We start from the raw sequence: 8,892 nt of genomic DNA, 5'->3' as shown, positions 1-8,892 counted from the left end.
AAGAAAGTTGTATCTTGCATTTAAGAGTCAAATTAACAAATAGAGATATGGATTCAGAAATTAACTATACAAATAGAAGGGGATCAGTGCAAAGGTTAAAGGAAGGTTTAATAGAAGTGACATTAGATCTGCAATGGATTTGGGAGACTGACACACTAGTGATTTCGAAGGCACAAGATAGGAAAACGGAATTGGTAAAAATATGAATGTTGAAATGGATGTGCAGAGTTAAAAATTAATATAAGGGGTCAAGTGGATGTTGTGGGAGTTACTTACGTATTGAGAGAGCCGTTTCATAAAGTGAGAAAAGTGTGGCAAAAGTTTGGATAAAGTTAATAAACGTGAAAAAAGTGGCTGTGCTGATATTCTGGGAAGTACTAGTCGAAATGTTTGTGAAATCGTGAGAATAAAAACGTGAGAAGAGACAAAATCCTGGATGAAATTGGAATAACATCTTTTATACTACAAGCAAAAAATGTATCCTATTGGTAGGAAAAGCACAGAATACTGGAATAAAAAATACACTTGGTCTTTAAACACTGGACAAAGGATGTACATTGGGACTGGCAGGAAGAATTTAACCAAAACATTTTGAAATTTAGTATTAAAAAGTTATTTAAAGATTGAATGATCCTCCAACAGCCTAAAAAGCAGGAAGGTTCGATTTTGAATGTTCTCATACACTCAAAAAATATCTTATTTAGTTAACCACTAACCTATAATTAATGCAGTGTGTATCTACAGCTTGGTTGTTGCTGAGAGAACGGAAAGAGAGAGGAAGGGCCAGCTATGATTGCCCAACCTTTTTGGGATATGGCTCCTGCATGATCATTATTATTTTCTTGCTCTAGAGTCTTGTGGTCTTCAGAAGGGCATTTGAGATAAGGCCCCGAAAGATTCTCATCTTCTATCTTCTTGACTAGTGTGTCCAACCTCTGAAAAAGAAAATGAATTAATATTCTAGTAAATTTATCCATCATTGTATTCAGTCAATCCAGAGAGAGAGAGAGAGAGAGAGAGAGAGAGAGAGAGAGAGAGAGAGAAGAGCTTTGTTACAGCATCAGTAACTGAATGATTATTAAAAATAAAAAATTAGGAAACAAATGCACCAGGAAACTCATTTCCCAAAATCAAACTTTAAAGTTATTTTATCTTTTTATAACTTTTTTACTATTACAACAACAAGCAGGTTTCCTGTTCCTTGTTGATCACAAGGTGCAGGGCTCTTCAATTTCTAGAAAGTTCATTGTCAATAGTTACCTCGTATATAAAAATTTGATAAGTATCATATTGTATCCTAAGTAGAAGGAATAAAATCTTGTTTAAAAAGCTCTATACATAAACTACCAATGAGTTAAATAGAAGTATGAGTTATATAAAGCATCGAAATTTTAAATGTTAGGGATTAGATTTGTGAATTGATACGAACGAAAACCTAAATCAGGCTATATTAAACAAGCATGGGAGAGAATTTGGTATTGATATTGAATATATGGAGAAGGATTGGTAATAAAAACACGGGTTTAAAATTCAGGTCAACATCCAAAAATACCTCGGTAATGTTGCTCCCAAACTCTAATAAAAAGGACATTTTAACATTCCCCCCCCTCTCTCTCTCTCTCTCTCTCTCTCTCTCTCTCTCTCGAACTGTTTGATATGGGGAAGGGTTCGAGGACTGCAAAATGTTTTTGGATTTAATTCCAGTACAAAATCATGAAATTTTGCATTATTTTGCTTTCGAAGGGAATCTCTCTCTCTCTCTCTCTCTCTCTCTCTCTCTCTCTGTTGAATATGGGGAACGGTTCGAGGACTGCAAACTGTTTTTGGATTTAATTCCAGTACAAAATCATGAAAAGTTGCATTATCTAGCTTTCGAAGAGACCATCTCTCTCTCTCTCTCTCTCTCTCTCTCTCTCTCTCTCTCTCTAACTGTTAAATTAGGGAAAGGTTTGAGGACTGCGAACTGTTTTTTTTATATACTTCAGGACAAAACCATGAAAATTTGAATTGTTTAACTTTCGAAGGGACTAATTTCTCTCTCTCTCTCTCTCTCTCTCTCGACCATCTGGCTAGGTTCAGCTGCTATTCCCCCACCTTACGTAGGCCACGAGCTCTTGCATTGCCGGCCAACAAAAGACTATCAAATTATACATCTCTTTAACCATCTCCTTAACCTATAACGTCCACCTATGAAAGCGAGAACTATATTATCAATCATATTTGGAATTTTGAACTCATGAAAATGAATATAAAGATGAATATCGCGATTAGCTTGACTGGGACACTAGAAATCTTAAGAGTTAATTATTGACAAACGATATAGAGTTATGTTGAGGTCACTTAATGAGGCAACACAATAGGAGAGAAAGGTGGGAGTTTACAGATTAAAATACAGTGAGAGAGAGAGAGAGAGAGAGAGAGAGAGAGAGAGAGAGAGATTATTTTCCTCAAGAGAGAGAGAGAGAGAGAGAGAGAGAGAGAGAGGCTATATAATAAGTATTAATGCAACCTTAAAAAACTTATCATTAACTGGTATTTAACGACTTCATTCATCGTCAAACCAAAGCAACTATGTAACAGAAAGTTCAAACTGCTACAGACAGATAGTCAAACCCTTTCAATTGTTTCTTGCACCCAATCTTAGGTTTCCTAAATAGTGCAAGTGACTATCAATACCTTAACCTTGATCACATTTCCTTAAATTCCAGCTCAAAAAACTTCGTTCTTTGAAATAGATTAAAGACTCGAAAAAATCGTGGAAAAGTAACCGAATTATATGATTTAATCCAAGAGTTCTTGGTGGGAATGTCAAAAATTACCTAACGTCTTGCCTAAATACATTCCAGTGATATGGAGTCTTTGATATACGAAGCACGAGTATACTTAATACACGTATGTGTTTTCAAAGACATTTAAAATCGGTGAATTTGATGTTAAAAAATAAATTATACTAGACTTTTTTTCGATGTAAAAATTTGAAGAGAGAAAACACGTAAAGATATTAAGTGGAGTTTGTTACAAAGGGAAATGCATGGAAGGACTATACAGCCATGGAAGGCCTATTAGGAAGGAAGAAGCGGTAACAGATATGGATAAGTTATATAGTTTTTTAAATGGTCTAATGGGAGATGTTCAAGAAGAAAGGATCCCGGGTGATAAATAGCTAGAAATTCTAAAAGCAAATTATTAAATACAATTGGAATGTTTTGCGGATATCCAAATTCAGATTGGTGTTAAACCAGACCCACAAATGTGATTAGTGTTTTAATAATGAAGACATCAGGATTTTTTAAGGGGTCTAAAAAAAACAAATCGTTTATTTTATCTAATGGTAATATCTAAACTAATTAGAGTAGAATACTTTCATAGTCCAAATGATATTTTAAGAATTTTAGTTACTACTGTTGACTTTTGTGTAAATATCCAAAATTTGTGACAGTGGCTACAGCCACACCCATTCTGAAAAGTGCTCTTGATTATCATGACTTACGTACACACAAACCTATTTCGAATCTATCCTTCGTAGCAAAAAGGCTAGAATATGTCATTCTTGAACTATTAAAAAGTCATTTGAGAAGTATGAAACATTGCTGGATAACCAGTTACTATACAGATAATTATATTCTTCAGAGAAAACTATATGCAGTATTTTAAATATGATTTACTGGCAATAGTGGATGACGACAGATGTGGCTGTTTTTCGTTTCCAGTCACACAAATATTGCTCATTACAGGACCTATTAGATTAGTTTGTTATATGTATTCTTTAGTATATGAAAGCATATTAGTATGACGGCTGTTTTTCCGGTCCCATATACAGCAGGGGAACCCTACTCTCTACAGGACCTCCACAGTCATTTTATCTTGTTCGTTCAGAGTATTCAACATTTCATATCACGTATAACTCATTTACTGTTAATTCGGTCCAGTCTCTGTATAAAGCCAATTTTGGACGCAGTTGGATCAAAATCACAACTGTTATACGATAACAAATGCAGTCGTTTCTAATCCACTGCAGGACAAAGGCCTCAGACGTCAATTTATGTCTGGGGTTCGGCCATTTTTCTGGGTGGAGATTTAGCTCTGATCACTCACAGCAAATCAACCTAGTATGGGTGGCTCTGCCTAGTACAGCTTTGCTCATCATGGCGATATGCAAACCATTTCACCACGTCAAGGTCTCCCCACTGTTATGACATCTCAACAAAGTCTTCCCGGGTTAAAACTACAGAAGTACTGGTCCTTCATAGCTACCCTTATCAAAGTCAAAATACTTTCATGGCTGATTATTGTAGATCAATTAAATTATTATATTTCCTTAAATAGAAATTAGCTTAATGTCAAGTATCAAACTATTTATAAACACTACCATTTCCCACAATCACAAAAATGACAAATATCTAAAATAGTTAAAGATGAAATGTAGTACCACATATAAAAGTTTATAGTCACGCCATCGATTCAAGTTGCTTAGTCACGAAGTATTAAGGACAATATTGACGCTTTTTGCAATCTTGTTGATCACTAATAACCAGTTTGTCTCATCAAAATGATATTGCCTTTAGAAATCCGCACATGAAACTACTCACCCTTTATTCATTCAAAAGTTAATACATTCCAAACAAAATTAAGTAAATAAGACTTCATATTTTCGGATTAAAAAACAATTTAAAATATCACTGACACCGAGTAGGCCCGTCTTAACGAAGAACAAATCTGTTGAAAACCACTTTTGCCTGACTGGTCGAAAAACAGACTAGGGACACCCCCCCCCTTGGACTTACAGTAAGACTTAGTAATTCACTAATGGGGTGATTACGCCTATCCATTAATGAATGATAAGAAATAATTGATGATACCTTAGTCCAGAATAAGTCGTATCAATAAATGCTCTCCCAAAAATATTTTTTCATTAAGATCAGAATTATACAAGAAATTCGTCCTAACTTCTTACAAAACATTGCAAAGAAAATGCAAAACCTAAATCGTGACCATGTTTGAAAATGATATCATTTGAAAACAAACATGAATTGTGTGTTGTACAAAATACCTTAAAATACCGATAAACTGCCCTTGTAGGTCGTGCAGTGGATTAGGGTTCCCCTGTTATATAGGACCAGGAAAACAGACCGTAAAGTAAATGGCAAGTAAAGAAAAGTTCATGTATGGCAAGCTACTCACAGTAGCTGGTTAAACAGATTTAAGCATTTCTTTAGGAAAAGTCATGTTTATTAACATATGTAACAACAACAACAATAATAGTAATAATAATAATGATAATGAACAAATTGTGCAACTCCTGCAAGACTGCCCATATTGCCAAAAAACACAAGCATGATTTAACAAAGATGTACTTTTGAAATCGGTTTCTTAATTAGTAACTTTAAATAAAGATTGCCACTGCTGTATGATGTCACAGCCTACATTCCACAATCATGGAACCAACGTTCAAACCTTTTTGAGTCGTTCTTTACTACAAATTCAAATGTGAATAATCAATAATCAAGATTTCTTACGCCAAGTTACATTAAAATTAATTGTTATAATAGCATCTCCTCCACTCATTTTAATATGGTTAAAAAACAGAACTTATCCTTAATAGCTGCTACTCAAGTCAAAATATTTATGATAATTATTACAGAGTTGATGTCACACCTTCTATTCAAATTGCCCAATCCACACAATATTAAAAGACAGCATCGACATTCCTTACAATCAGGGGATAACTGATAACCATTTTCTTTTATAAAGAGATATTGTTGCACAGCTAATCATTATTTAGTAACAAAATTAATGCAAAAGAAAAACCATTTTTTACCTTGATACTGAAGGAAGGCTTAGTATTGATCACTAAAGGCTTTCCATTTTCAAATTAAAAACTGATGTTTTTTTTTGTTTTCAGAATTCACTGACAAGTAGGTCCGGCCTCTAAAACGAAGAGCAAATATCCAGAAAACCACTTTGGTCTGGTTAGTTGAAAAATAGGCAAGGACAACCTCCCCCCCCTCACTTACAGTAAGAGTTTAGTCATTACCTAACGAAGCTATTATTGATGATAGTTTAATACCAAAAGTTTCAATAATGGTTTTCCAAACAAAATATTTTTCCTCAAAAAACGAAATAAAAAGAGCCGTGTTTCTACTTGTGCTTTTATCACGGTTATTTTCTGCTTTCGTTTAACTTGGATTTCAATTTATTTGTGGGTTGTAGAGTCCCTTAAGACCAAAACTAAGCCTTTATTCTACTAAAAACTAATGTGTAATTGCATTAGCTGAGCTGACATGAGCGCCACTTAATTTAAATTTACACTTCCGAAGAGAGAGAGAGAGAGAGAGAGAGAGAGAGAGAGAGAGAGAGAGAGAGAGGAGAGAGAGAGAGAGAGGAGAGAGAGAGAGAGAGAGAGAGCTACTTGTGTGGAACTTTCCAGTGCTTAATCAAGAAGAGAGAGAGAGAGAGAGGAGAGAGAGAGAGAGAGAGAGAGAGAGAGGAGAGAGAGAGAGAGAAGAGAGAGAGAGAGAGAGAGAGCTACTTGTGTGGAACTTTCCAGTGCTTATCAAGAATTGAGAGAGAGAGAGAGAGAGAGAGAGAGAGAGAGAGGAGAGAGAGAGAGAGAGAGAGAGATGAGAGAGAGAGAGAGAGCTACTTGTGTGAACTTTCCAGTGCTTAATCAAGAATTGAGAGAGAGAGAGAGAGAGAGAGAGAGAGAGAGAGAGAGAGAGAGAGAGAGAGAGAGAGAGAGAGAGAGAGAGAGAGAGAGAGAGAGAGAGAGAGAGAATCTGGAATTAGCCTAATTAGTGGACGTGGCTGATACTGCTAGTTGTCAAACTAATGAGAGAGAGAGAGAGAGAGAGAGAGAGAGAGAGAGAGAGAGAGAGAGGAGAGAGAGAGAGAGAGAGAGAGAGAGAGAATCTGGAAGTAGCTTAATTGGTGGGCGTGGCTGATACTGCTAGTTGTCAAACTAATTTTAAGTGAGACAATGGTTGTTTCTTAAAAGCAAAATAACTTTAGCTTATATATTTGTCTCTAGGATTGTATGCATTTGTATTCAAATAAATGATATGTGTATATTTATACAGTATGTATATACCAAATGATAACAAAGAATTCATTTTATGTATTAATAGAATAATGACTATGAGAATGTTGAGTTGTTCACTGAATTATATTTCTGGTCAACAAACGAATAACTCTCCAACACACATCACCTGAAACTCTCGTTTCTTAATTACACTCTTACAATAATTGCACAAATTACACAATTTCCACACTATCTAATCACCATCGTCACATTCACAAATTTAAAAATGTGAAAAAAGCTCGTCAAATTTCTTAGCAGACTAAATCAAAGTAAGTGATTAAACAGTTCTGTATTTCATCAGATAAGACATTGAGCAGATACTAAAAGGCTACTACCACACTATTTCAACCATGGGAACAAAAAATCCATAGAAAGTAGGTATTATAAACATTTGATTTGGAATTTAAAATCTAGACCTACGGCTACAGGCTTTGGTAATGTCCCCAATTCTATTTTAAAGTAACAACTATAATTATAGTGATTACAGTGTGCCTACCTAGAACTCAAACCACACAGCTAATTATACGCCGTCCTATCATTAATTAATAAGTTAAAACCACATCTAGAAAACGATTTCATTTAATAACCTTTCAATAATCAAGGGAATTACCACCACATGCTAAAAAGGACATTTCGAGAAATGTCTTTTCATGAAAAATTCTTCGCCAATAAAAGACCCTTACAGAATTCGATGGTTAACTATCAATCATGGAAACCTTCAACACCTATAATATATTCGAATCTCCAATATTTCGAGTAATAAAACAACAATTAAAACACAATAGAGTAAAAAATCTTGTAAAATTTGTCCCTTCTTACCCCTTAAATCCTTCATTCTTCACAGAATCACAAGTCAAAAGACACGAGACACTTCCTTCCTCCTGTGTGTGTGTCTGAGACAGAAATGAACCTTCTTCTACAGTCTACACACTCAGGGACTTCCCTAGACCCTAAAAGTTCCCTGGACCAGAAGTAATTTCTCCAGGCATTTTTTAACACAATTAAATTTGTAGCCTACTAAATACTGTACTATGTACTCCTGTATCTTATATGATTATAATATATTCTGTATTTACTTTTAATTATGGTATTTGTAAAACCACAAACAGTAAAATATCATTTTTTAAATCTTGAACTCATGTTCTGATTACAGTTGTGCTCTAGAAGATATATAAATCAAATTATAATTGTAATGAATGTCATACCAATGGAAAACAATAAAACATAATTAAGTTATTATAAATCTTATTGAAGACAGAATTATTCATTTACAGTAGAGTGTTTTTTCAGTTACCAGACGTATGGGAATTTGCACACTTGATATCCCCCAAAACCTCTAAAAATTCCGAGATTTGGGGACAAATTCTCAAGTTGTCCCCCTGGTTAAAGAATTGCTTTATCCAATCAGAGACCTCCACCATAGCCTGCGTTCTATAGCTTTTTCATCGGCTAAAATTATAGTATTTTGCTTAGAATGTATTTAAACATTCTTACGATAGATTAATTTAATTACTATATGAGTTCGGAAGATATTCGATTGAATATGATATAATATTTAATGGATATATACGAGGGAAATGTATAAGCAAGTTACCCCTGAATCAGCGGGTTTTAGGAAAAAGAAAACGGTGCGACTTTCTATTCAGAGAAAATTTATTTCAAGGGTAACTATGATATATTTAACCATAACGAAAAAAAACTTTTTCTTTTTGTTATAAAGTTATCTTAGCAAATTTATGAGTGAATGCCCTTAGGAATATTATCTTCCATAACTTATATAGTTGTATGGTACAAAATTAGTAAGATTCACTTAA

The 8,892-nt window shown here is 34.4% G+C and overlaps 1 long non-coding RNA gene across 1 annotated transcript; it reads right to left on the bottom strand.

The window, feature by feature from the left end:
- Window positions 1–827: 827 nt before the first annotated feature.
- LOC137637228 (uncharacterized) lies at window positions 828–8,095 on the bottom strand. Its single transcript, XR_011043485.1, has 2 exons — window positions 7,898–8,095; window positions 828–935 (listed from the first exon to the last, which is right to left on the bottom strand). It is a non-coding gene; the product is annotated as an uncharacterized lncRNA (long non-coding RNA).
- Window positions 8,096–8,892: the final 797 nt, after the last annotated feature.

Source organism: Palaemon carinicauda, unplaced genomic scaffold, assembly GCF_036898095.1.
Source record: "Palaemon carinicauda isolate YSFRI2023 unplaced genomic scaffold, ASM3689809v2 scaffold595, whole genome shotgun sequence".
Lineage (NCBI taxonomy): Eukaryota > Metazoa > Arthropoda > Malacostraca > Decapoda > Palaemonidae > Palaemon > Palaemon carinicauda.
The sequence above is the reverse complement of the archived record's forward strand: the minus strand, read 5'-3'. Positions and strand labels throughout refer to the sequence as shown.